Source organism: Oryctolagus cuniculus, chromosome 13 (genome assembly GCF_051225735.1).
Source record: "Oryctolagus cuniculus isolate XC-2025 breed Fujian yellow rabbit chromosome 13, ASM5122573v1, whole genome shotgun sequence".
Classification (NCBI taxonomy): Eukaryota; Metazoa; Chordata; class Mammalia; order Lagomorpha; family Leporidae; genus Oryctolagus; species Oryctolagus cuniculus.
In genome coordinates, this window is record NC_142879.1 from 81,923,549 (window position 1) to 81,945,670 (window position 22,122).

Here is a 22,122-nt window from a genome sequence, read left to right on the forward strand (position 1 = left end):
AATATCAAAGAATTAATGAGTATAGAAAGTTGTACAGCAGAGACCAAGAATGTCCAAGGGAGGTCACGTAAATCAATTGAACAAGTCAAAATACTATGAATGTATACTGAATGTTCTGTTTTTAATATGTCTTACTTACCTAAAAAGACATGAGGGCTATTGCTCTCTCTCTTAATACAACTAAGGAGAAGATATCACCAATGCTCAAGAAAAATGAATACACAGCAGAGCTAATACAAAATCCCAAAATTCCAATATAGAAAAACTGGATATGCACTCTTTACACACACCCTGAAGTGGCAATGAAGTAGAACAAATCTAAAATTAGAAAAAATTCTTTTTTTAAAAGATTTATTTATTTATTTGAAAGTCAGAGTTGCACAGAGAGAGGCAGAGAAGAGAGAGGGGTCTTCCATCCACTGGTTCTCTCCCCAGTTGGCTGCAATGGCCAGAGTTGTGCCAATCCAAAGCCAGGAGCAAGGAGCTTCTTCCAGGTCTCCCACATGGGTGCAGGGGCCCAGGACTTGGGCCATCTTCTACTGCTTTCCCAGGCTTTAGCAGAGATCTGGATCCATATGAGCTGCCAGCACTGCAAGTGGTGGCTCTACCCACTATGCCACACCACTGGCCCTGAAAATTCTTGTCAAATTAAGAACATTTAACCTTTGTTTTAGAATGAATTATTAAAATATCTAAACTGGGGGAATACATAATTTCTTTCTTTAGAAATCAGAAGAGAAAAAGAACACTTCAAGCCTACTGTGACACCACACAGAAGGAATGGAGAATCATGACCTCAATTAGCCTAGGGACAGAATAAAAGGGAGGGAAATAGGAACAACAGAATTAAGATGAATAAGCTTTGACAGCTGAGGGAATCTGAATGTAAAGAAAAGGCATGCAGTTAACTGAAACAATAGAGATAAGTCTGAGAGGAAAAAACATTGTTAAGTCATATTAATGGGGCCAGAGCTGTGACTTAGTAAAGTAAAAAAAAAAAAATCTAAAATTTGTTTTTAGATTATATAATTAAAAAAGTTTAAAAAAAGATGTTCAATCTTAAGTCTCTACAGCATAAGGTATACATCAATTTTCCCAGGTTCTATTTGCATTTATTAACAAAGTTTCATGGGTATAATCACTAAAGTGGCTCCAATAAGTCTTTTTATAAAAATTATTTTTTATTTTGACAGGCAGAGTGGACAGTGAGAGAGACAGAGAGAAAGGTCTTCCTTTTTCTGTTGGTTTACCCCCTAGTGACCGCTGCCGCCAGTGTGCTGCGGCTGGCACATGGCGCTGATCCAAAGCCAGGAGCCAAGTGCTTCCTCCTGGTCTCCCATGCAGGTACGGGGCCCAAGCACTTTGGCCATCCTCCATTGCACTCCTGGGCCATAGCAGAGAGCTGGACTGGAAGAGGAGCAACTGGGACAGAATCTGGCTCTCCCAGCAGGACTAGAACTCAGTGTGCCTGCACCGCTGGTGGAGGATTAGCTTATTGAGCCATGGCGCCTGCCTCCAATAAGTCTTAACCTGGGATGCAACTAAATTTAACAAGGATACTCAATAGGAATTTTAGAAGAATTCCAAAATATGTATCAGAATAAAAATAAATACTTTACTTGGTACATCTCATTTTAACTATACTATTGTCTAAATTTCCAAATGTCAGATGTACTAAAAAAATCCCCAAAGCAGCAGAGTTGGTCCGACATGATGAGGAATAAAATAAAGAAAATGAGAATTCGCAGATCCCAGATTAAAATAACCAAGAAGGCCCAATAAAAGAAAACTCAATGTCTTCATACACTAACATTTATTACCTCAGATTTATTTAACAAAAAGGTGATTATTCCAGCTACATCCCATTAGGTAGCCCAATTTTACCTGCTAAATCCACTAAAAATAAAAGCACCTCATGATATATTACTAAAATCATATTGCTATATGCCATCCACCATGTCCACTGTACCTTATACCTAATGTTAACAGATTTGATGAAAATCAGTAGATAAATGATGTGTCTTAACCAAGTGTGGGAAATGTCTTTTGTTCAACGTTTTTCCAAAAACCCCTCAGTCTCAGTTTGCCTTCACATTGAAAAGACACTTCTGAGGTTTACTAATCAGTTCAGCTTCTTCGGGCCTCCCTCCAATGAAAGGGGCTAAAATCCATCAAAATAAACTCTAGGCACTGTCCTTGTGCTCCCAGTGACTTTTTCACTCTAGGGGCTCACAAACCTTCTAAATTCTTTAGATCACCTGTGATGTCCATTAGTTCTCAAAGACTATGATGCAAGTAATTTCCCCTCTTGGAACCTTGTTATTAACTGTGCTGTATGAGAAATGAAGTCTCCTACACACCTTGTGCTTACGATTCTCCAAACCATGTTGCCTGCTAGGACTTTGGCCATGAATATAGGACAGCAATACCTGAACATGATTACTGAGATCTCCTTAATAAAGGATAGACTGGGGCCAGCACTGTGGTGCAGTGGTGTAATCCTTTACCTGCAGTGCTGGCACCCCATATGAGCACCAGTTCTAGTCCCCATTTCTCCTTTTCCCATCCAGCTCTCTGCAATAGCCTGGGAAAGCAGTAGAAGCTGTTCCAAGTGCTTTGGTCCCTGCCAAAATGTGGGAGACCTGGAAGCTCCTAGCTCAGATTGGCCCAGCTGCAGACATTGCAGTCATTAGGGGAGTAAATGAGCATATGGAAGACCTTTCTCTCTGTCTCTTCCTCTCACTGTCTGTAAGTACACCTGTCAAATACGTAAATAAATTCTATATATATATATATATATTTACATTTATTTATATATATTTATGTATATAAATATATTCATATATAAAATATATTATGCTTTATCATATAATATATTATATAATATATAATAATTATAAACAGATAATATTATATAATTCATTATAACTATTATATATATTATATATATATTATTGAGATGACTTCAATAGCCAGAGTGTGGCCAGGTTAAAGCCAGGAGCTCCTCCTCCAATGTGTGTGGCAGCAACCCAGGCACTTGGACCATCTTTCACTGCTTTTTCAATCCATTGCTATGGAGCTGGATCAGAAATAATTATATATTTATATATAAATAAATTCATATATAATATTTATATATAATTATATATTATATATTTATGATAATTATATGTAATTCTATATTATGTATAGAAATATATAATATATATTATAATATATAAATATATATATGATGGATCAAAATGCGGCATTCTCCATTTGGCAGAAGAGACAGGCTCCAATATCTACTGTCTATGTCAGTATGTCAGTATAATGCAGGAGGTAACCCCTCTACCAAATAAGAAAAGCTATTTCAGTTCAGCTGGACATCATTCTGCTGACTGTTGACCTTATTACTGTTAGTCTGGATGCTTTCATTGGTTGCAATCCAGAGACCCAATTTTCCCATAGATATAAACGTCAGCAAACATGAAAATTTGGTAAGAAAAGCTTAAACTGAGAGTTATGATTAATAACTATTTTAACAAAATTTCTCAGAACCCATCTAATCCAAACCTTGGACAATTGGGAGCTGTTGTACTTGGCCCACCCATAATCGAAATGGATTCTAAATCCTTCAACTGCAAGGAGAGTATCATAGACATTAATGCTCCAAACGGATCCAGTTCCCTGCTAATGTGTCTGGAAAAGCAGCACAGGGTGACTCAAATTTTGGGGCTCCTGCACCCATGTGAGAGACCTGGAAGAAGCCCCTGGCTCCTGATATCAGTCTGTCCTAGCCACAGTCACTGCAGCCATTTGAGGAGTGAACAAACCAGGAGGAAGATCCATCTCTCCCACTCTCTCTTTCTAGTGCTGCCTTTCAAATTCATAAATAGACCTTTAAGAAAGTCGATCACTTCAATAAATTTGTCATTGCTCAGTCATGATGACTTTTACTACCTTAAATTCTTTTTCAAAAGATTTATTTATTGGAAAGGCAGAAAGAGGAGCTGGTGGTTGTGGTGCAGTGGACAAATCCGCAATCTGTTACATTGGCATCCTCTACGTGCGCCAGTTCAAGTACCAGCTATTCCATTTCTGATCCAGCTCCTTACCAATGGACTGAAAAAGCAGGGAAAGTTGGCCCAAGTGCTGGGATGCTGCCACGCACATCGGAGGAAAAGCTCCTGGCTTCAACCTGGCCACACTCTGGCTATTAAAATCATCTCAAAAATGAATTAGATCTGCGAAGAATGTCTTTGGTATCTTGATTGGGATTGCATTGAATCTATAAATTGCTTTTGGGAGAATGGACATTTTGATGATGTTGATTCTTCCAATCCATGAGCATGGAAGATTTTTCCATTTTTTGGTATCCTCTTCTATTTCTTTCTTTAAGGTTTTGTAATTCTCATCGTAGAGATCTTTAACATCCTTGGTTAAGTTTATTCCAAGGTATTTGATTGTTTTTGTAGCTATTGTGAATGGGATTGATCTTAGCAGTTCTTTCTCAGTCATGGCATTACTTGTGTATACAAAGGCTGTTGATTTTTGTGCATTGATTTTATATCCTGCCACTTTGCCAAACTCCTCTATGAGTTCCAATAGTCTCTTAGTAGAGTTCTTTGGATCCTCTAAGTACAGAATCATATCGTCTGCAAAGAGGGATAGTTTGACTTCTTCCTTCTTGATTTGTATTCCTTTGATTTCTTTTTCTTGTCTGATGGCTCTGGCTAAAACTTCCAGAACTATGTTAAATAGCAGTGGTGAGAGTGGGCATCCCTGCCTGGTGCCAGATTTCAGTGGAAATGCTTCCAACTTTTCCCCATTCAATAGGATGCTGGCTGTGGGTTTTTTATAAATTGCTTTGATTATTCTTCGCAGATCTAGAAAAAATGATGCTGAAATTCATATGGAGGCACAAGAGACCTCGAATAGCTAAAGCAATCTTGTACAACAAAAACAAAGCCGGAGGCATCACAATACCAGATTTCAGGACATACTACAGGGCAGTTGTAATCAAAACAGCATGGTACTGGTACAGAAACAGATGGATAGACCAATGGAACAGAATTGAAACACCAGAAATCAATACAAACATCTACAGCCAACTTATATTTGATCAAGGATCTAAAACTAATTCCCGGAGCAAGGACAGTCTATTCAATAAATGGTGCTGGGAAAACTGGATTTCCACGTGCAGAAGCATGAAGCAAGACCCCTACCTTACACCTTACACAAAAATCCACTCAACGTGGATTAAAGACCTAAATCTACGTCCTGACACCATGAAGTTATTAGAGAACATTGGAGAAACCCTTCAAGATATTGGCACAGGCAAAGAATTTCTGGAAAAGACCCGGGAGGCACAGACAGTCAAAGCCAAAATCAACTATTGGGATTGCATCAAATTGAGAAGTTTCTGTACTGCAAAAGAAACAGTCAGGAGAGTGAAGAGACAACCAACAGAATGGGAAAAAATATTTGCAAACTATGCAACAGATAAAGGGTTAATAGCCAGAATCTACAAAGAGATCAAGACACTCCACAAAAACAAAACCAACAACCCACTTAAGAGATGGGCCAAGGACTTCAATAGACATTTTTCAAAAGAGGAAATCCAAATGGCCAACAGGCACATGAAAAAATGTTCAAGGTCACTAGCAATCAGGGAAATGCAAATCAAAAGCACAATGAGGTTTCACCTCACCCCGGTTAGAATGGCTCACATACAGAAATCTACCAACAACAGATGCTGGCGAGGACGTGGGGAAAAAGGGACACTAACCCACTGTTGGTGGGAATGCAAACTGGTCAAGCCACTATGGAAATCAGTCTGGAGATTCCTCAGAAACCTGAATATAACCCTACCGTTCGACCCAGCCATCCCACTCCTTGGAATTTACCCAAAGGAGTTTAAATTGATAAAGAAAAAAGCGGTCTGCACCCTAATGTTTATTGCAGCACAATTCACAATAGCCAAGACCTGGAACCAACCTAAATGCCCATCAATGGTAGACTGGATAAAGAAATTATGGGATATGTATTCTTTAGAATACTATACCGCAGTAAGAAACAACGAAATCCAGTCATTTGCAACAAAATGGAGGAATCTGGAACACATCATGCTGAGTGAAGTAAGCCAGTCCCAAAGGGACAAATATCATATGTTCTCCCTGATTGGTGACAACTAACTCAGCACCAAAAAGGAAACCTCCTGATGTGAAATGGACACTATGAGAAATGGTGACTTGATCAGCATAGCCCTGACTGCTAATGGACAACTTAATACATTATCCCTCATAGTATTTTTTTTTTGTCTGTTCTACTTAATATGACTGGTTTAATTCTGTAATTATCACACAGTTATTCTTAAGTGTTGAAAATTAACTGAAATGTGATCCCTGTTAAACATAAAAGTGGGAATAAGAGAGGGAAGAGATGTATAATTTGGGGCATGCTCGGGCTGACTTGCCCCAATTGGTAGAGTTGGAATCATACTAGGGGATTGCAATTCAATCCCATCAAGGTGGCATGTGCCAATGCCATCTCACTATTCCAAGTGATCAATTTCAGTTCACAATTGATCATAATGAAAGGACTAAGAGTCAAAGGGAACACATAAACAAGTCTAGTATCTGCTAATACTAACCGATAGAATAAATAAAGGGGAGAGTGATCCAACATGGGAAGTGAGATACTCAGCAGACTCATAGAATGGCGGATGTCCTAAATAGCACTCTGGCCTCAGAATCAGCCCTAAAGGCACTCGGATCTGGCTGAAAAGCCCATGAGAGTATTTCAGGCATGGAAAGCCAAGACACTCTGGCAAAAAGATCTCTGTGAGTGAGATCCCAGTGGAAAGAACAGGTCTTCAAAGAGGGAGGTGCCTTTCTCTGAAGGGAGGAGAGAACCTCCACTTTGACTATGACCTTGTCTAAACAAGATAAGAGTCGGAGAACTCAAGGGGCTTCCATAGCCTTGGAAACTCATGACTGGTGCATAGGGAGATTATTGATGCCATAAACAGGAGTGTCAATTGGTAAAGTCAACAACAGGAGTCACTGTGCACTTACTCCTCATGTAGGATCTCTGTCCTTAATGTGCTGTACACTGAGGCTTAATGCTATAACGAGTACTCAAACAGTATATTTCACTTTGAGTTTCTATGGGGGTGCAAACGATTGAAATCTTTACTTAATGTACACTAAACGGATCTTCTGTTAAAAAAAAAAAAAGAAACTATCAATTCCCAACTTGACTCTCACTGGGATTAAACATGACAATAGGTCTGATCTGATTTCATCATCATTTAAAAAAAATCATCTATTATTTTTCACTTTATGTTTCTGTGTGGGAGCAAACTGTTGAAATCCTTACTTAAGATATACTAAGCTGATCTTCTGTATACTAAGATAATCGAAAATGAATCTTGATGTGAATGGAAGGGGAGAGGGAGTGGGAAAGGGGAGGGTGGTGGGTGGGAGGGACAGTATGGGGGGGAAAGCCATTGTAACCCATGAGACGTACTTTGGAAATTTATATTCATTAAATAAAAGATAAAAAAAAAATGAATTAGGTGGTGGAAGATTTCTGTCTCTCCCTCTCTCTGTAACTCTTTCAAATAAGTAATTAAATATTTTAATATGATAAAAATGGCAGAGAGACACAGAGACAAAGAGAGAAGGAAAGAGAAGCAGAGAGATATCCCATCTGCTGGTTCACTTTCTATATGGCTACAACTGTGCAAGACCAGGTTTCAAGTCCCCATTGAGGTTACAGTTCTCCAAATTAGATGACAAGAAGGAAAGAATTTGAGTTATTATCCATTTCTTCCCAGGGATATTAACATGAAACTGATTTGGAAGTGGAGTACCCAAAACTCAGATTAGCACTGCAATATATGATGCGGGCATCTGTTGTGATGGTTAACAAATTGGAAAACCTAGAGGAAAAATCAACAGATTCCTGGACATACACAATATACCAAAATTAAGTCATGAAGACACATAGAAAAGCTAAACAAATCAAAAACCAAGACAGAGGTTGGATGAGTAATAAAGACCCTCCCAAGAAAGAAAAGTCCAGGATCAGACAGCCTCACTATTGAATTCTACAAGTCTTTTAAAGAACTAATGCTTCTCAAACTATTCAACACAATTGAAAGAGAGACAATCCTCTCAAACTCCTTCTATTAATCTGACAATGACTCATTCTATCATTTATTTATACATAATGTTGAGAAAATCAAAAGTATTTGTTAGGACTTCTGCTAAAATGCACTAGATTTATAATTTTTAAATACATCTTTCCTAGATGTAATGCAGTCCTTTGCTACTTTAGAGTATCAGAAATTTAAAATGTTGGACTGGTGCTGTGGTGGAGCAGGTTAACACCCTGGCCTGAAGCTCCAGCATCCCATATGGGGGCCGGTTCAATACTCAGCTGCTCCACTTCTGATCCTGCTCTCTGCTATGGCCTGGCAAAGTAGTAGAAGATGGCCCAAGTCCTTGGGCCCCTGTACCGATCTGGGAGACCTGGAACTAGCTCCTGGCTCCTGGCTTCGGATCAGCACAGCTCTGGCAGTTGCGATCAATTAGGGAGTGAACATCAGATGGAAGACCTCCCTCTTTCTCTCTGGCTCTCCTCTCTGTCTGTAACTCGACTTGTAAATAAATAAATAAATAAATTTTTAAAACAATTAAGAAATTTAAAAAGGGAAAGGTTTTTAAAAGATGTATTTATTTATTGTGAGGCAGAGTGACAGATATAGAGAGGAAGAGAAAGAGAGGTCTGCTATCCACTGGTTCACCCCTAAATGGCCAGAATGGCTGGAGCTGGGCTGATCTGAAGCCAGGTGCCAGAAGCCAGGAGTCAGCAGCTTCCTCCAGGTCTCTCACATGGGTGCAGGGGCCCAAGCACTCAGGGCATATTCCACTGCATTCCTAGGCCATTAGCAAAGAGATGGATTGGAAGTGCAGGAGCAGGGACTCAAACTGGTGCCCATGTGGGATGCTGGTGCTGCTGGTGGATGCTTAATCTACTATGCCACAGAGTGGGCCCAGGGAAAGGTTTTAGGAAGACATCTTTCATGTAGACTAGGCTGCAATATTGCAAGGTAAGGTTTAGCTTTTATTTCCACACATCAGTATTCATCTTTTAGCAACTATAAATACTGAATATCATACATATAGACATAAATATAGGTAACTGCAGATTTTGTGGTCATTCTTTCTAATTCTCTTTTAATGTCTGCTAATAGGCCATCTTATGGATTATTATATTGATGTTACCTGTACACAACCATCAGGCATTTCCACTGTTGAATGTGTTTATGTGTACAGGTAGTTTTGTTTGTGTGTACATGAATGCACATTTGATGGAGATAGCACTGACAGTAATACTGTGAGAACTCCTAATGCTGATTTCAAACTTTCTATCCTCCGCAGAGATGGCTGTCATTGAAGTAGACCACAGGGCCCCTTTGCTGTTGTGGACTGAAATGTGCCTCCCTAAAACTCAAACACTGAAGTGCTAACCACCAACATAACTCTACCTGAAGAAAGTGCTTTTAAGCAGTTCAAATGATAGATGTGTCTGTCACATCAGAGAAGGGCTTCTGGAAAAATCGAGCCTATTAGCACCTTGATCTGATATTTTCAAGCTCTACAACTCTGAGAAGTAAAATTCCATGATTTAAATCATATTCTCTGTGGTATTTTCTTAGCAAATTAATATATCCTCATTTCTGCTAGCATTTTCTGCTGTCATCTAGAAGGTCCTCGTGATTAGCAGAGAAATATAGAAAGTAAAAACTATGATTTTAGATTACCAAGTATCTACTAACATAAAAAAGATATCCCAGAAGCCACCTACTACCATCCTCCAGGACCCAGAAAAAAAAAAAAAAAAAAAAAAAAAAAAAAAAAAAAAAAAAAACAGGAATGAGTCAAGTTGTGGGGCAGTAGAAAAGTGAATAATGAAAGATCACAGCAGAAGTAAATAAGGAAGGGTTTGATGCTGTGGTGTAGTAGGTTAATGCCTTGTCCTGCTGTGCATGCATCCCATATATTGTTGCTAGAAGACCAGGTTCTCCACTTCCAATCCAGCTCCCTACTAATGCACCTGGGAAATTGGTGGAAGATGGACCATGTTCTTGGGTGCTGGCACCCACATGAGAGACTTGGAAGAAGCATCTGGCCTTGCAAATAAAGAAATCTTAAAAAAATAGAAGCAGTGTTAGCACTGTTGGAAAAACAGACACATAGTTCAATGGAAAAAATAGGCAGCTGAAATAAACTGACTTTTCTACAGCCAACCCCTATTTAATAAAGGAAATAAACAGGAGAAAGAAGAATCCCTTTAGCAAATGGTTTAAAGGAAAGTGATTATCCATATGTTGAAGCCTGAAAAGATACCCCAACACCTCATACACTATGTAAAAGCAACTCAAGGTTAATTAAAAGTCTAAATATAAAACCAAAACCTTGAGAGCTTGTTTTGAGGTTCTAGCAGGGGAGCGCAGCTACTCGTATACCCTTGACTGAAGACCGGTCCTCCTCTAGTGGGGAAGGTCATCCTCTTCGACCGAGCACGCAGCTTTGGGAGGGACGCACATGGAGTGGTGAGGGAGGAAGGGGACACCCGCCTAGCCAGCCAGATCAGCCGAAGCAACCCTGGCGATCAATGGGGTGACAGATGTCGCAGCCAGATCACCCTCACATTCTGAGTTCACGCCGGAGCTGAGGGAAGGAAGCAATGCCGTCGGATCTGGCTGCTCTGCGGGAGTCTGAGGAACAACTCGCACCAGGTGGCCGCCATTCCGTCGTCATGGGTAAAGGAGACCCCAACAAGCCGAGGTGCAAAATGTCCTCCTATGCCTTCTTCGTGCAGACGTGCCGGGAAGAGCACAAGAAGAAACACCCTGACTTCGGTCAATTTCGCAGAATTCTCTAAGAAATGCTCGGAGAGATGGAAGACCATGTCTGCAAAGGAAAATTCCAAGTTTGAAGAAATGGCAAAAAGTGATAAAGCTCGTTATGACAGGGAGATGAAAAATTACGTTCCTCCCAAGGGTGATAAGAAGGGAAAGAAAAAGGATCCCAATGCTCCTAAAAGACCATCATCTGCCTTCTTTCTCTTTTGCTCTGAACATTGCCCAAAGATCAAAAGTGAACACCCTGGCCTGTCCATTGGGGACACTGCAAAAAAATTGGGTGAGATGTGGTCTGAACAGTCAGCCAAAGATAAACAACCATATGAACAGAAAGCAGCTAAGCTAAAGGAGAAATATGAAAAGGATATTGCTGCATACCGTGCCAAGGGCAAAAGTGAAGCGGGAAAGAAGGGCCCTGGTAGGCCCACAGGCTCAAAGAAGAAGAATGAACCTGAAGATGAGGAGGAAGAAGAGGAAGAGGAAGAAGATGAAGATGATGAGGAAGAGGATGAAGATGAAGAATAAATGGCTATCCTGTAATGATGAGTGTGGAGTGTGCGTGTGTGCTCAGGCAGTTGTTTTGCTAAGAATGTGAATTCAAGTGCAGCTCAATATTAGCTTCAGTATAAAAAAACTGTACAGATTTTTGTATAGCTGATAAGATTCTTTGTAGAGAAAATACTTTTTTTAAAAAATGCAGGTTGTAGCTTTTTGAGGGGCTACTACATACAGTTAGATTTTAAAGCTTCTGATGTTGAATGTTCCTAAATATTTAATGGTTTCTTTAATTTCTTGACTTGTGTATGGTAGCACAGCAAAGTTGTAGGAATTAGTATCATTTGTAAATTTGGATTTTTTGTTAGGATGTTGCATTCTGTGTTGTTTTTTTAAAAAAACATTTTGTAATAAAATTATGTATGTTAAAAAATAACCCAAAACCTAAGTAAACATATGAGAAACTGTAAAACATAAGCAGAGACAACAGTTTGTGTAAGATTCCAAAAGCACAAGTAACAAAAATAAAATATACAAATTTGAGCATATCAAATTAAGATACATCTTCACAACAAAGTAATCAACAGAGTGAAGATACAATGGATGGAATGGCAGGATACATTGAAAACTCTGACTATGACAAAAGATTGATAGCCAGAACATACATATATAGAACTGGAAAAACTCCAAACAAGAAGCAAAATGTACACGTAAGAAATGGGCAATGATCAGAATAGATGTTTCTCAGAAGAAGAAATCTCAATGGTCAAGACATAGATGAACATGCCCAATATCACTAGCCATTAGGGAAATGTAAATCAAAACCAATAGCAGACTCCATCTGTGGGAGAAGACAATGCTTGGGTTTTCATTTGTGCAACAAGTGGGTTTAGAGGACCCTGTTCACCATTAGAGGGCAGAGTCTACATGGAAGTAAAGAATCCTTAATACTTTCCTAATGGGCTTGTTGAATTCTTGACTAGTGCCTATTACCATTGCCACAACCTTTCCAGTCTCACTACTTTCCTTCTTCTTCCTCTTCTCTATAGCTTGCAAAAACAGTATATCTTCTATATACGGAGGATACTTTTGTTTTGTTTTATTCCTTCTGTCTCATGATGTTCCTCTAAGAAATCACAACCCTCCAAATATTCATTCATTTATGCAGTCTGCAGTTTTCATGGGCTACTACATGGCAAAGTACTAGGTTAAAGGAAAGGTATAGGTCAGGAACTGAGCAAAGTTCACAATGATGTAGTATTATCTGGGGAAATGAACCTGATGGAAGACATCTCTCTCTCTCTCTCTCTCTCTCTCTCTCTCTCTCTCTCTCTCCTTCTCTCTCTGTGTAGCTCTGATTTTCAAATAAATAAATAAATCTTTAAAAACTAACTAAATAAATATACTAATAACCTGGTGGCAACACCTTTCTATCAGAACATGTGAAGCACTCAAACACAGTTTGTCCCAGAAAGTCAGCCATAGTTTTCAAGGGCACACCTTCTACTCCATTTGTGGACATCTCTGTGTGGAGTAAGGGGCACTTATTTCTTCCCCTCTTCTTTCTTACCACTCTCACAGTTATAACTTCTTCCACAGAGCAGTCTTTATGAAATTGTAGAACTAATATCCTCCCATTTCAAAAATGTCATGGGTTTAACCACAGAACCCAAAATAAGACAAGTAACTGGCCTTCTTAAATTACACAGTGTGGAATGTAAGATTCTCAGTGGATCACTGGGTAACTGTAAAGTACTGCGCAGAGAAAAAGATGTTACTTATCTGTATTTATGATGTTGTAATTCTCCAATTTATGCAAACTCAGATTAAAAGGGCTCCAGATAGTGGGCAACACTGTTGCATAGTGGGTAAAGCTACTGCCTGCAGTGTCAGCATCCTATATGGGTGCCGGTTGGGATCCTGGCTGCTGCACTTCCCATCCAGCTCTCTGCTGTGGCCTGGGAAAACAGTAGAAGATGGCACAAATCCCTCATCTCCTGCACCCACCTATGAGACCTGGACAAAGCTCCTGGCTTCTGGTTGTGGATCCAAACAGCTCCAGCCATCCATCTCTGCTTCTACCACTCTGTAACTCTGCCTTTCAAATAAATAAATAATTATTTTAAAAAACAGCTTCATCCCAAAAGAAGCTCCTGGCTTCAGACTGGCACAGCTCCAGCTGTTGCTGCCAATTGGGGAGTGAACCATCGGAGAGAAGACGTCTCTCTCTCTTTCTCTCTCTCTCCTCTCTCTGTGTAACTCTTTCAAATGAATACATAAATCTTTAAAAAAGTAGCTCCAGTTATTGACAACACAGTAGACTTGCATTAATTTTAGTTCCCTTCTTATTTTGCAAAGGGATCAGTGGCAGGTCAAAACAGTTGACAGCCTTGCTAACAGGAGAAGAAATAGCTGAAGACAGAAAATGAAAAGCAGCCAAATACATCATCAAAGAAAGAGAAGTGGACCCCATCCAACACAAACCTTTAAAAGTGGATGCTCACAATTAACGAGTGAAACAGCTGCCCACTGAAATCTTATCTAGGGAGGGAAGATGTCCTAAGTTCTGCTTCTGTAAACTCCAGTCATAAATCTATCCTAATAAATCTGTCCCCGGCATCACTTTTACAAACATACTGGACCCACTGACCATTGGAAATGTGGACCTAAGTCATGAAGGCTGCCATTTAAACCCACCAATGCTGTAACAGCTAAGAAACTTGAATTTGATGCTCAGTTCTCAGGAAATCATTCCAGCTGAGCCTAGGGCCATTAATAGAAACTCCTTGGATCCTCCACTGTCTCTGTGCCTGTTTGAAAGAAGGGAGTTTTCCCACCCCAGGTTTCTGGAACAGCTTCAAATTCCACATTGGAAATATCTGATAATTAATATGAGAGGGATCAATGCACACTTCACACTGCTCCCCACCAGGAAGATGAGGTGCAGGATGAGAGCAGTGGGGCAGATCCCAGTCAGATCCTCCTTCCCACCCCTCTGCTGCCCCAGGCTCCCTGCTGAAGGCCACCCAGCCCCACCCTGCAGGAACCAGCCCAGGAAACATCAAGAGACGTGGCCAGACTGCATTCTGAGACCACCCACAGTGGGAACCCAGCTTATTTAACTGTGGAGAGCTGGAGTCTTTCTGCCTTCCTTCCCTGCGTGTGCATGTTCCCAGAATGCTGCCCCCTCTCTCCTATAACCACTAAATAAAGCGCATTAGGGACAGTTTGGGTGAGGTCCTGCAGGAGAGATTCCAGGCACTGGGAGCCTGGGAAGTGGAGGTGGGAGACAGAACAGCCCGGGTCCCAGTCCTGACCTCGGGGGAAGCTGCCATGATCTATGGCTCCCTGGCACCCACCCTTCTCCCACACGTATCCCAGCCCCTTCCTGCATGCCAAACCTGCAGCAGAAAGTCCCTGGAGCAGGTACCCTTTCTTCTGGACACACGGGGATCGATTCGGGGAGTGGCGGGAAGAGACTCCCTGGTAAGTGGGACCCACAGGTGGAGGATGAAGAGGGAAGATGCAGCAGGAGGCAGGCTCGGGGTGAGCACTTGGAAACTCCCTGGGATAGCACGTGCAGAGCAGGAGATGCGGTAAATGCCAGAGAAGGAGAAGCACAGCCCCCAGGGCTGACCCTGATCAGGGAATGAACTCCCTCTGGTCCAACTCAGGCCCCAGGGAATGGCAGCAGCATGCGCATGTGCACAGGCATTCAGAAGGCATAATACATCCGAGCTCCTGGGAACTCTGGGAAATGGAGTACAGGCCGCAGCATCCCTAGAGACACCAGCTGACCCTCCCAAAGGCTGTAGTCAGGGCTGGGTGCCCACAACCAGAGGGCCTTTGCTTTTATTCAGTCCCTCCTTCCTTTCCTTCCCCCCACCAAAATCTCAGGGATCAGTTGCTTTCTTCCTTTCCTGAATCAAATCTGAAAGAGTGACACTCACTGCTGCTAACTGACCCCAAATTCTGGCTCCCTCATAACCTCTGTCTCTTCCAGAAAAATCTTATTTACTACTTTGGCCCTAGAAATCATAAATGACTATGATAGAATGTAGCTTTTAACAGAGGTGTAGAAGGCATGGGTTAATATCCAGTTTTGAGAATACAATTTTCATTTGTGTTTTATTGATGTTTATAGTTCTTTTAAGATTTATTTATGTATTTGGAAGTCAGAGTTACAGAGAAGGAGAGCCAGAGACAGAGAGAGAGAGAGAGGTTTACCATCTGCTGGTTCACTCCCCAATTGGCAGCAGCAGCACAGCACCGACCCCTTATAGTTCTTTTCAAATCATTTTAAACTGTCTTTTTATTCATCTAGTACAGAGACAGAAGAATGGACACAGAGCTAACATAGCTGCGTATTCAAAGAGACAGGTTAAGGGGTTAAATGCCTTATATCATAGCATTTATACCTTAGATTAACTCTGGGGACAGTATTATCTGGAGTTTACAAAATAGAAACTGAATGGAAAGAGCTTAGAAAAGCATGGTGTTTTTTAATATCATAAAAAAGTCTAAGTTAAAGGCCAATCAAGGGGCCAGCACTGTGGCATAGCATGTAAAGCATTGACATTCCATATGGGTGGAGGTTGAACCCGGCTACTCTGCTTTCGATCCAACTCTCTGCTATGGCCAGGGAAAGCGGTGGAAGATGGCCCAAGTCCTTGGGCAGCTGCATCTGTGTGGGAGACCCAGAAGAAGCTCCTGCCTGCTGGCATTGGAGCTGTACAGCTCCAGCAATTGTGACCAATTGGTGAGTGAACCAAAAGATGGAAGATGTTTCTCTCTCTCTCTCTCTCTCCCCTTCCTCTCTGTGTAACTGTGACTTTCAAATAAATAAATAACTGTTTTTAGAATGTCAATCAATATATAATACTAGCTTAAAGATATTTCTTTTGTCTTGTGTCTCAGTTTTTAAAATCTGATTTATCAAATGGAAAAATGTGAGAGAGATGAAGAATAACTACAAAAATAATTTACTGTAATTATTTACTGTAATAATTTACTGTAATGATGTACTGTAATTTACGGTAATAATGTACTGTGAAGAACCACATAGGATTAAAACTTGTCTAGAAAACAAAGGAGATTCAAAGTTGCTATTTTTCATGGTTATTTTTTATTATTTTTAATATCAAGATAGTATATAAATATTATGCACTCCTAGGTATTTGTGTGTTGTTTGATATGTTTTATTTTTAATCAGAAATTCAAAGAGATAACTGGGTAACATGAAGTTCTGTGTTTCTGATTACTTCTCTCAATTAGAGATCATGGGATTAGAGGTGGTGCTAGATTAAGAATGCTTCAATCTTTATCCACTGACTTCACACCAGCATTTACTATGTTAAACAATATTCTTGGGGTAGATGGCTCTTTCTTGCCAGACTGTAAACTTCATGGGGTCTAGAAACATATTTGCTTTGACACTAAAACTCAGCATCTTGACAGTCAGTCTTTTAGTTGAATAAATACATGATATACAAAATAAATATTTCTGCCCCTCAAGAACTGCCTAAGAGAGAAGAAAATAGAAATCAATTTGATGACTCTCAGTATTAGGTGAATATATAATTTGTCATTCTGACATAAGCCTTGTCATAAAAAGGGCATATGAATAATCACACAGAGTTGAAGTGTATGAACACCTAGGGCCAAGTGGATTAAAAGTTCAGCCTAGCTATGTAAGGCATTCCATGTCAATAGGAGAGGAAGGAGGAAGAGGGGAGGGAGTGTAGGTGGGAAGGTGGTTACGGTGGGAAGAATCACCATGCTCATTACTTAGCAGCAAAGAGAGAATCTGTGATCATTTGTTGCTTAAGAAAGGGTGATAGGCATTATTTAATTATAATGCAGGCATCAGTGTTCACCTGTCTCTGAAATAGGAAGTCTATAACTCAGAATTCCTTGCTGTTTCATCAAAAACAATTCAAAACAAAAACCTAATTAAGCATAAGTGGAAGTTGTGCATTAGAAGTCTATTCTAATCTCTAGGAGGTTCAGGGGTTGGAAAATTCATCTAAAATCTTGCTGAAAAATGTCCCACACATTTTCCATGAACACTACCCTTAAGCATAAGCTTTTTTTAAAAAAAAGATTTATTTATTTGAAAGTCAGAATTACAGAGAGAGGAGAGGCAGAGAGAGAGAGAGAGAGAATCGTCCATCTGCTGGTTTACTCCCCAATTGGATGCAATGGCCAGAGCTGAGCTGATCCAAAGCCAGGAGTTAGGAGCTTCTTCCAGGTCTCCCGTGTGGGTTCAGGTGTCCAAAGACATGGGCCATTTTCTACTGCTTTCTCAGGCCACAGCACACCTGGATTGGAAGTGGAGCAGGCTGGACTCCAACCGGTGACCATATGGGATGCTGGCACTGCAGGAGGCAGCCTTACCTGCTATACCACAGCACCAGCCCCCATAAGCCCTATCTTCTGCAGAACCAGCACCCCAGACACCAGCCACCACATGGCATTCCATGGCACATTCAACCCTGGCAATGTTCTGCAGCTCTTGCTCCTCTCCACTTTCACTGGAAGAATCTGCAACTCCTTGTTTTCATGCAAGTAATTCTGATTCAGATGATGCCCCTGACACAATTGGCTGGCAAGTGCCATGGCATGTGTCCACGGCCTAGCTAAATGCAAAGCTGGAACATTTTAAACTTTTCACTGCCATGGTGAGACACGGACTCCATCTGATGAAGTAGGGGATTTTTCAGGGAGTCTAGAGAATCAAATATGACAAAATGACAAATCTTAACCAAAGAGTGCCATGGTACAGATGAAGAGAACCCAAAATGTATTTTTCTATCTTTTCTTTTCTGAGTTAAGTGCCTAAAAACAAAGCCAATGAGGGTTAAACAGACCCATTCTGAAAATTCCTTAACATCTTCATTTTCATCCAAATTAATATATTACTTGAAGGAAATAAATTTTACATAAATGAAAATGCAGTACCACAGACAAGTGTACAGAACATAGCCCTTCAGTTAGCTTCAAACCATCTGGGTGCATTAATGTGTTCTTCCAGAACCCAAGCTGCAGTACAATAGAACCACAGCCTCTGACATTCCTCCTCCACCCTGATGGATCTTGGGTTTTCCTCCCACCTCCCCTCTCCTGTGAATACATCAGTAGCAGGATAAATGGAATCCAAAGATACGATGATGTTATTTAACATGGAATAAACATAGTGTTTTAGTCAGTACAATCCTCAATACTACAATAATAATTCCGAGTTCACTGACTATGAAACTAAGTATATGAAATCTATTCCTAAGTAATCGTACCATCGAGAGCTGAATGTAGACTTTCAGAGGGAAAGAAAGAGAGAATTGTGTAGAGATGTGTATCTCTATAATAGAGATTTACCGCTGTACTTTATAGACAGTATACCATGTTTGTATTTTCTTGTTTTTTTATTTTTTTATTTTTTGCAGTCTGGAATAGTTTATTATATCCAGCTTGTCACTTTGGAAATTTTATGATTAGACACTAATATACAACAAATTTTGAATCCTTACAGACAATATAGAGCACCCTAGGCCCTCCCAAGGGCAGAAAACAGACCAAGAGCTCACAGATTGGCTGCAACTGCAAGAAGCAGATGAAAATATCGTCAGAAAGATACATATTCCTGCAGTGTGGCTGCTGAGCAGTTCTGCCCTTATGGATCTCATCTCTGTTTCAGATCATTAAAGAAAGTTACATGCTTTCTGACATTTCTAAAGATTTCAATAATGAGAATCTAATATATGTTCACTATGCTAAGAGCTTCAGAACAGCCCAAAGATGTGGGCCATCTATTGCTTTCCCAGGCCATAGCAGAGAGCTGGATCAGAAGAGGAGCAGCTGGGACTAGAACCGGAGCCCATATGGGATGCTGGCACTTCAGGCCAGTGCTTTAACCTGCTGTGCCACAGCACTGGCCACAACGTAGTATTTCTAATAGAAGAGATGGTTAAGTCATTAACTCCTCTAAAATACAAGTTAAGTATTAGTTTTGAAACTCTGATTCATTCATGAGAAAAACAAAAGGTTAATTTTCACTCTTTGCTTCTGGGTATGTAAATTTTCTTCTAAGAAATTAATCATGACTTTTACATCTCAGACCCTATTATGAGTAAGTAGAGAATATTGTGGGGTCATACGCTCATTCTATCAAAGGAACATTTCTCCAATTAAAGAAAACATTATGGGCATCCCATATGGGCACTGGTTTGAGTCCTTGCGGCTCCACTTCTGATCTAGCTCCTGGCTATGTCCTGGGAAAGCAGTAGAAAATGGCCCAAGTGCTTGGGCCCATGCACATGCATGGGAGAACTTGAAGCTCTTAGCTCCTGGCTTCAGATCAGCGCAGCTCCAGCCATTGCAACCAGCTGGGGAGTAAACCATCAGATGGAAGACCTCTCTCTCTCTCTCTCTCTCTCTCTCTGTGTGTGTGTGTGGGTGTTTGTAACTCTTTCAAATAAATAAACAAATCTTTAAAAAAAAAAGCCATGAGTCAGGGAAATTTCATCCAGGTCTCTCGCTTGGGTGCAAGACTCAAGGATTTCTACCATATTCTACTGCTTTCCCAGTATGTTTTCAGAGACCTGCATCAGAAGTAGAACATGCAATGGTGCCCATAGAGGATGCTAGTGCTGCAGGTGTTGCTATAACCCATTTTGCCACAGTGCTGGCCCGGTAACAATTTTTAATTCCTAGGAATTAACAGGGAAGAAAGAAGTATGGCAGGATACCTTTTTTAAAAAAAATATTTTATTCATTTGAAAAAGTTATATGGAGAGGTAGAGAGTGAGCTGATCAGAAGCCAGGAGCCAGGAGCTTTTTCTGGGTCACCCACATGAGCAAAAGGGCCCAAGGACTTGGGCCATCCTCTACTGTTTTCCCAGGTGCATTAACAGGAGGCTGGACTGCAAGTGGAGCAGCTGGGACTCTACCAGCACTCATATGGGATGCCTGTATTTCAGGCCAGGGCTTTAACCTGATGTGCCACAGTGCTAGCTCCAACAGGTGACCTTTTACGCTCAATAATCTCTTCTTGGTATTGGCAGCAGTTTGTAATTTTTTGTTTATTTTCCTTCTTCTTAATCTATATTTTTAAAAAAATTACAAAAAGTTCCAGCACCCTGAGAACCTCCATCACAAGGGCATACAATCAGATGTTTGTCCAGAAAAGGGTGGTGTAGATGCAAGGTGGAAAATGCAAGGTGAGTTGATTCATCTTTCTCAGGCTGTGGTTTCCATGGGCAACTTTTACAACCAACTGCCTGATTTGTTCCTCTTCCACAGAGTGGAAAACATGTTAAGTCATCCTATTTAGCCAAAAGCCAGTGGCAGCACTTCAATATGTCATCAATCCAGGGCCAGCATTGTGGCACAAAGGAGTAAGTTGCCAACTGCAACAGCAGCATGCCTTATGGCACTGCTTTGAGACTCACCACCTTCACTTCTTGTCCAGCTCTTTGCTTGGGAAAGCAGCAAAGATTGCCCAAGAGTTTGGGTTCCTGCACCCCCATGGGGGACTGGGGCAGACTTCCAGGGTCCTGGCTTCGGCCTGGCTCACCCCAGCTATTGTGGCCATCTGGAAGTGAGCCAGATGAAAGATAGATCTCTCTCTCTCTCTCTCTCTCTTCCTTTTACCTAAACATACATTACATACATAAATGAAGATGCATCAATGTAGCAACTTTTTGAGGAAAAGTCTTCTGATTATTGCAGGTACTGTCTCAATGCATAAAAATATTCAGACACAAAAATTATAAACTGGTTTATATTTATATTTCTCAACCACATACTTTTCAGAAAAAATTGTCTGCCACTCAGCATCAGGTATGAGTCTGAAAGCATTCATTAAAAAATCAAGTAATTTTACTAAGCACAAAAACCTCTAGTATAGACCGCATATAAACCAGTGGCTTCCATGGGTATACACAGATTGATTTTTGTTAATTTACAGGGATCACTGCACTTCCCTGGCACGGAGCTGTCTGAAGAGTTTAAACACTGATGGGTGTGGCATTATTTCTGATATTTGCTTATTATCCAGAGTGCATTTATTCAATATCTATCATGAACTCCACACTCTATATATAAATCTATTTCAAATATGTTGATATTTAATGGTACTTACACACTTACAAACTGAGCTGATCCTCCTAACTTCTCTCTGGAATAGCTATGCCTTTGACATTGCCTTTTTTCACACATATGGAAATGCATAATATGCTTCTGTATGGTACTTCAGAATTTATAAAAGGCTTTTCAGGTAAAATTTACATAACATCATGTGAAAGGGGCCAAAGGACACAGTCTTCTCATTACAGAGGGGAGAGGTATGAAGTCACTCTCTGAACAGTTACTCAGATTCTGTCAATCAGGTTCAAAACCTTATTAGGTATCAGATACACATCTAGATTTTTTCCCTACTGTCTCTTTTTCAGAATTCCCAGCTTATGAGTGAACTTCAGTCTGAATGAATGCTAATATTCAAGGTTCAAAGTGAAAAAATTACTGAGGTTTGTATTGGTGAGTAAAGCATGTATCTAAATGTTACTTGTATTTAATAATAAGTATTGAATCACATGAAACTGAATATAAGATTATGCAAATTTTTAAGATGAAGAGCATATATTTAAAACCACATTCTTACATTTTGCAAATGTGTTGAAACAGCTTACTGGAGCATGTGTTTGGCATAGTGG

General features: G+C 40.4%; 1 long non-coding RNA gene and 1 pseudogene across 4 annotated transcripts in view; one reads left to right on the plus strand and one right to left on the minus strand.

Moving 5' to 3' along the window:
• Window positions 1-22,122, minus strand: part of LOC149122699 (uncharacterized) — a 31,084-nt gene that overhangs the window by 6,670 nt on the left and 2,292 nt on the right. The window lies entirely within an intron of this gene.
• LOC149122700 (high mobility group protein B2 pseudogene) lies at window positions 10,949-11,535 on the plus strand (annotated as a pseudogene). Its single transcript, XR_016219349.1, has one exon. The product of XR_016219349.1 is annotated as a high mobility group protein B2 pseudogene (transcript).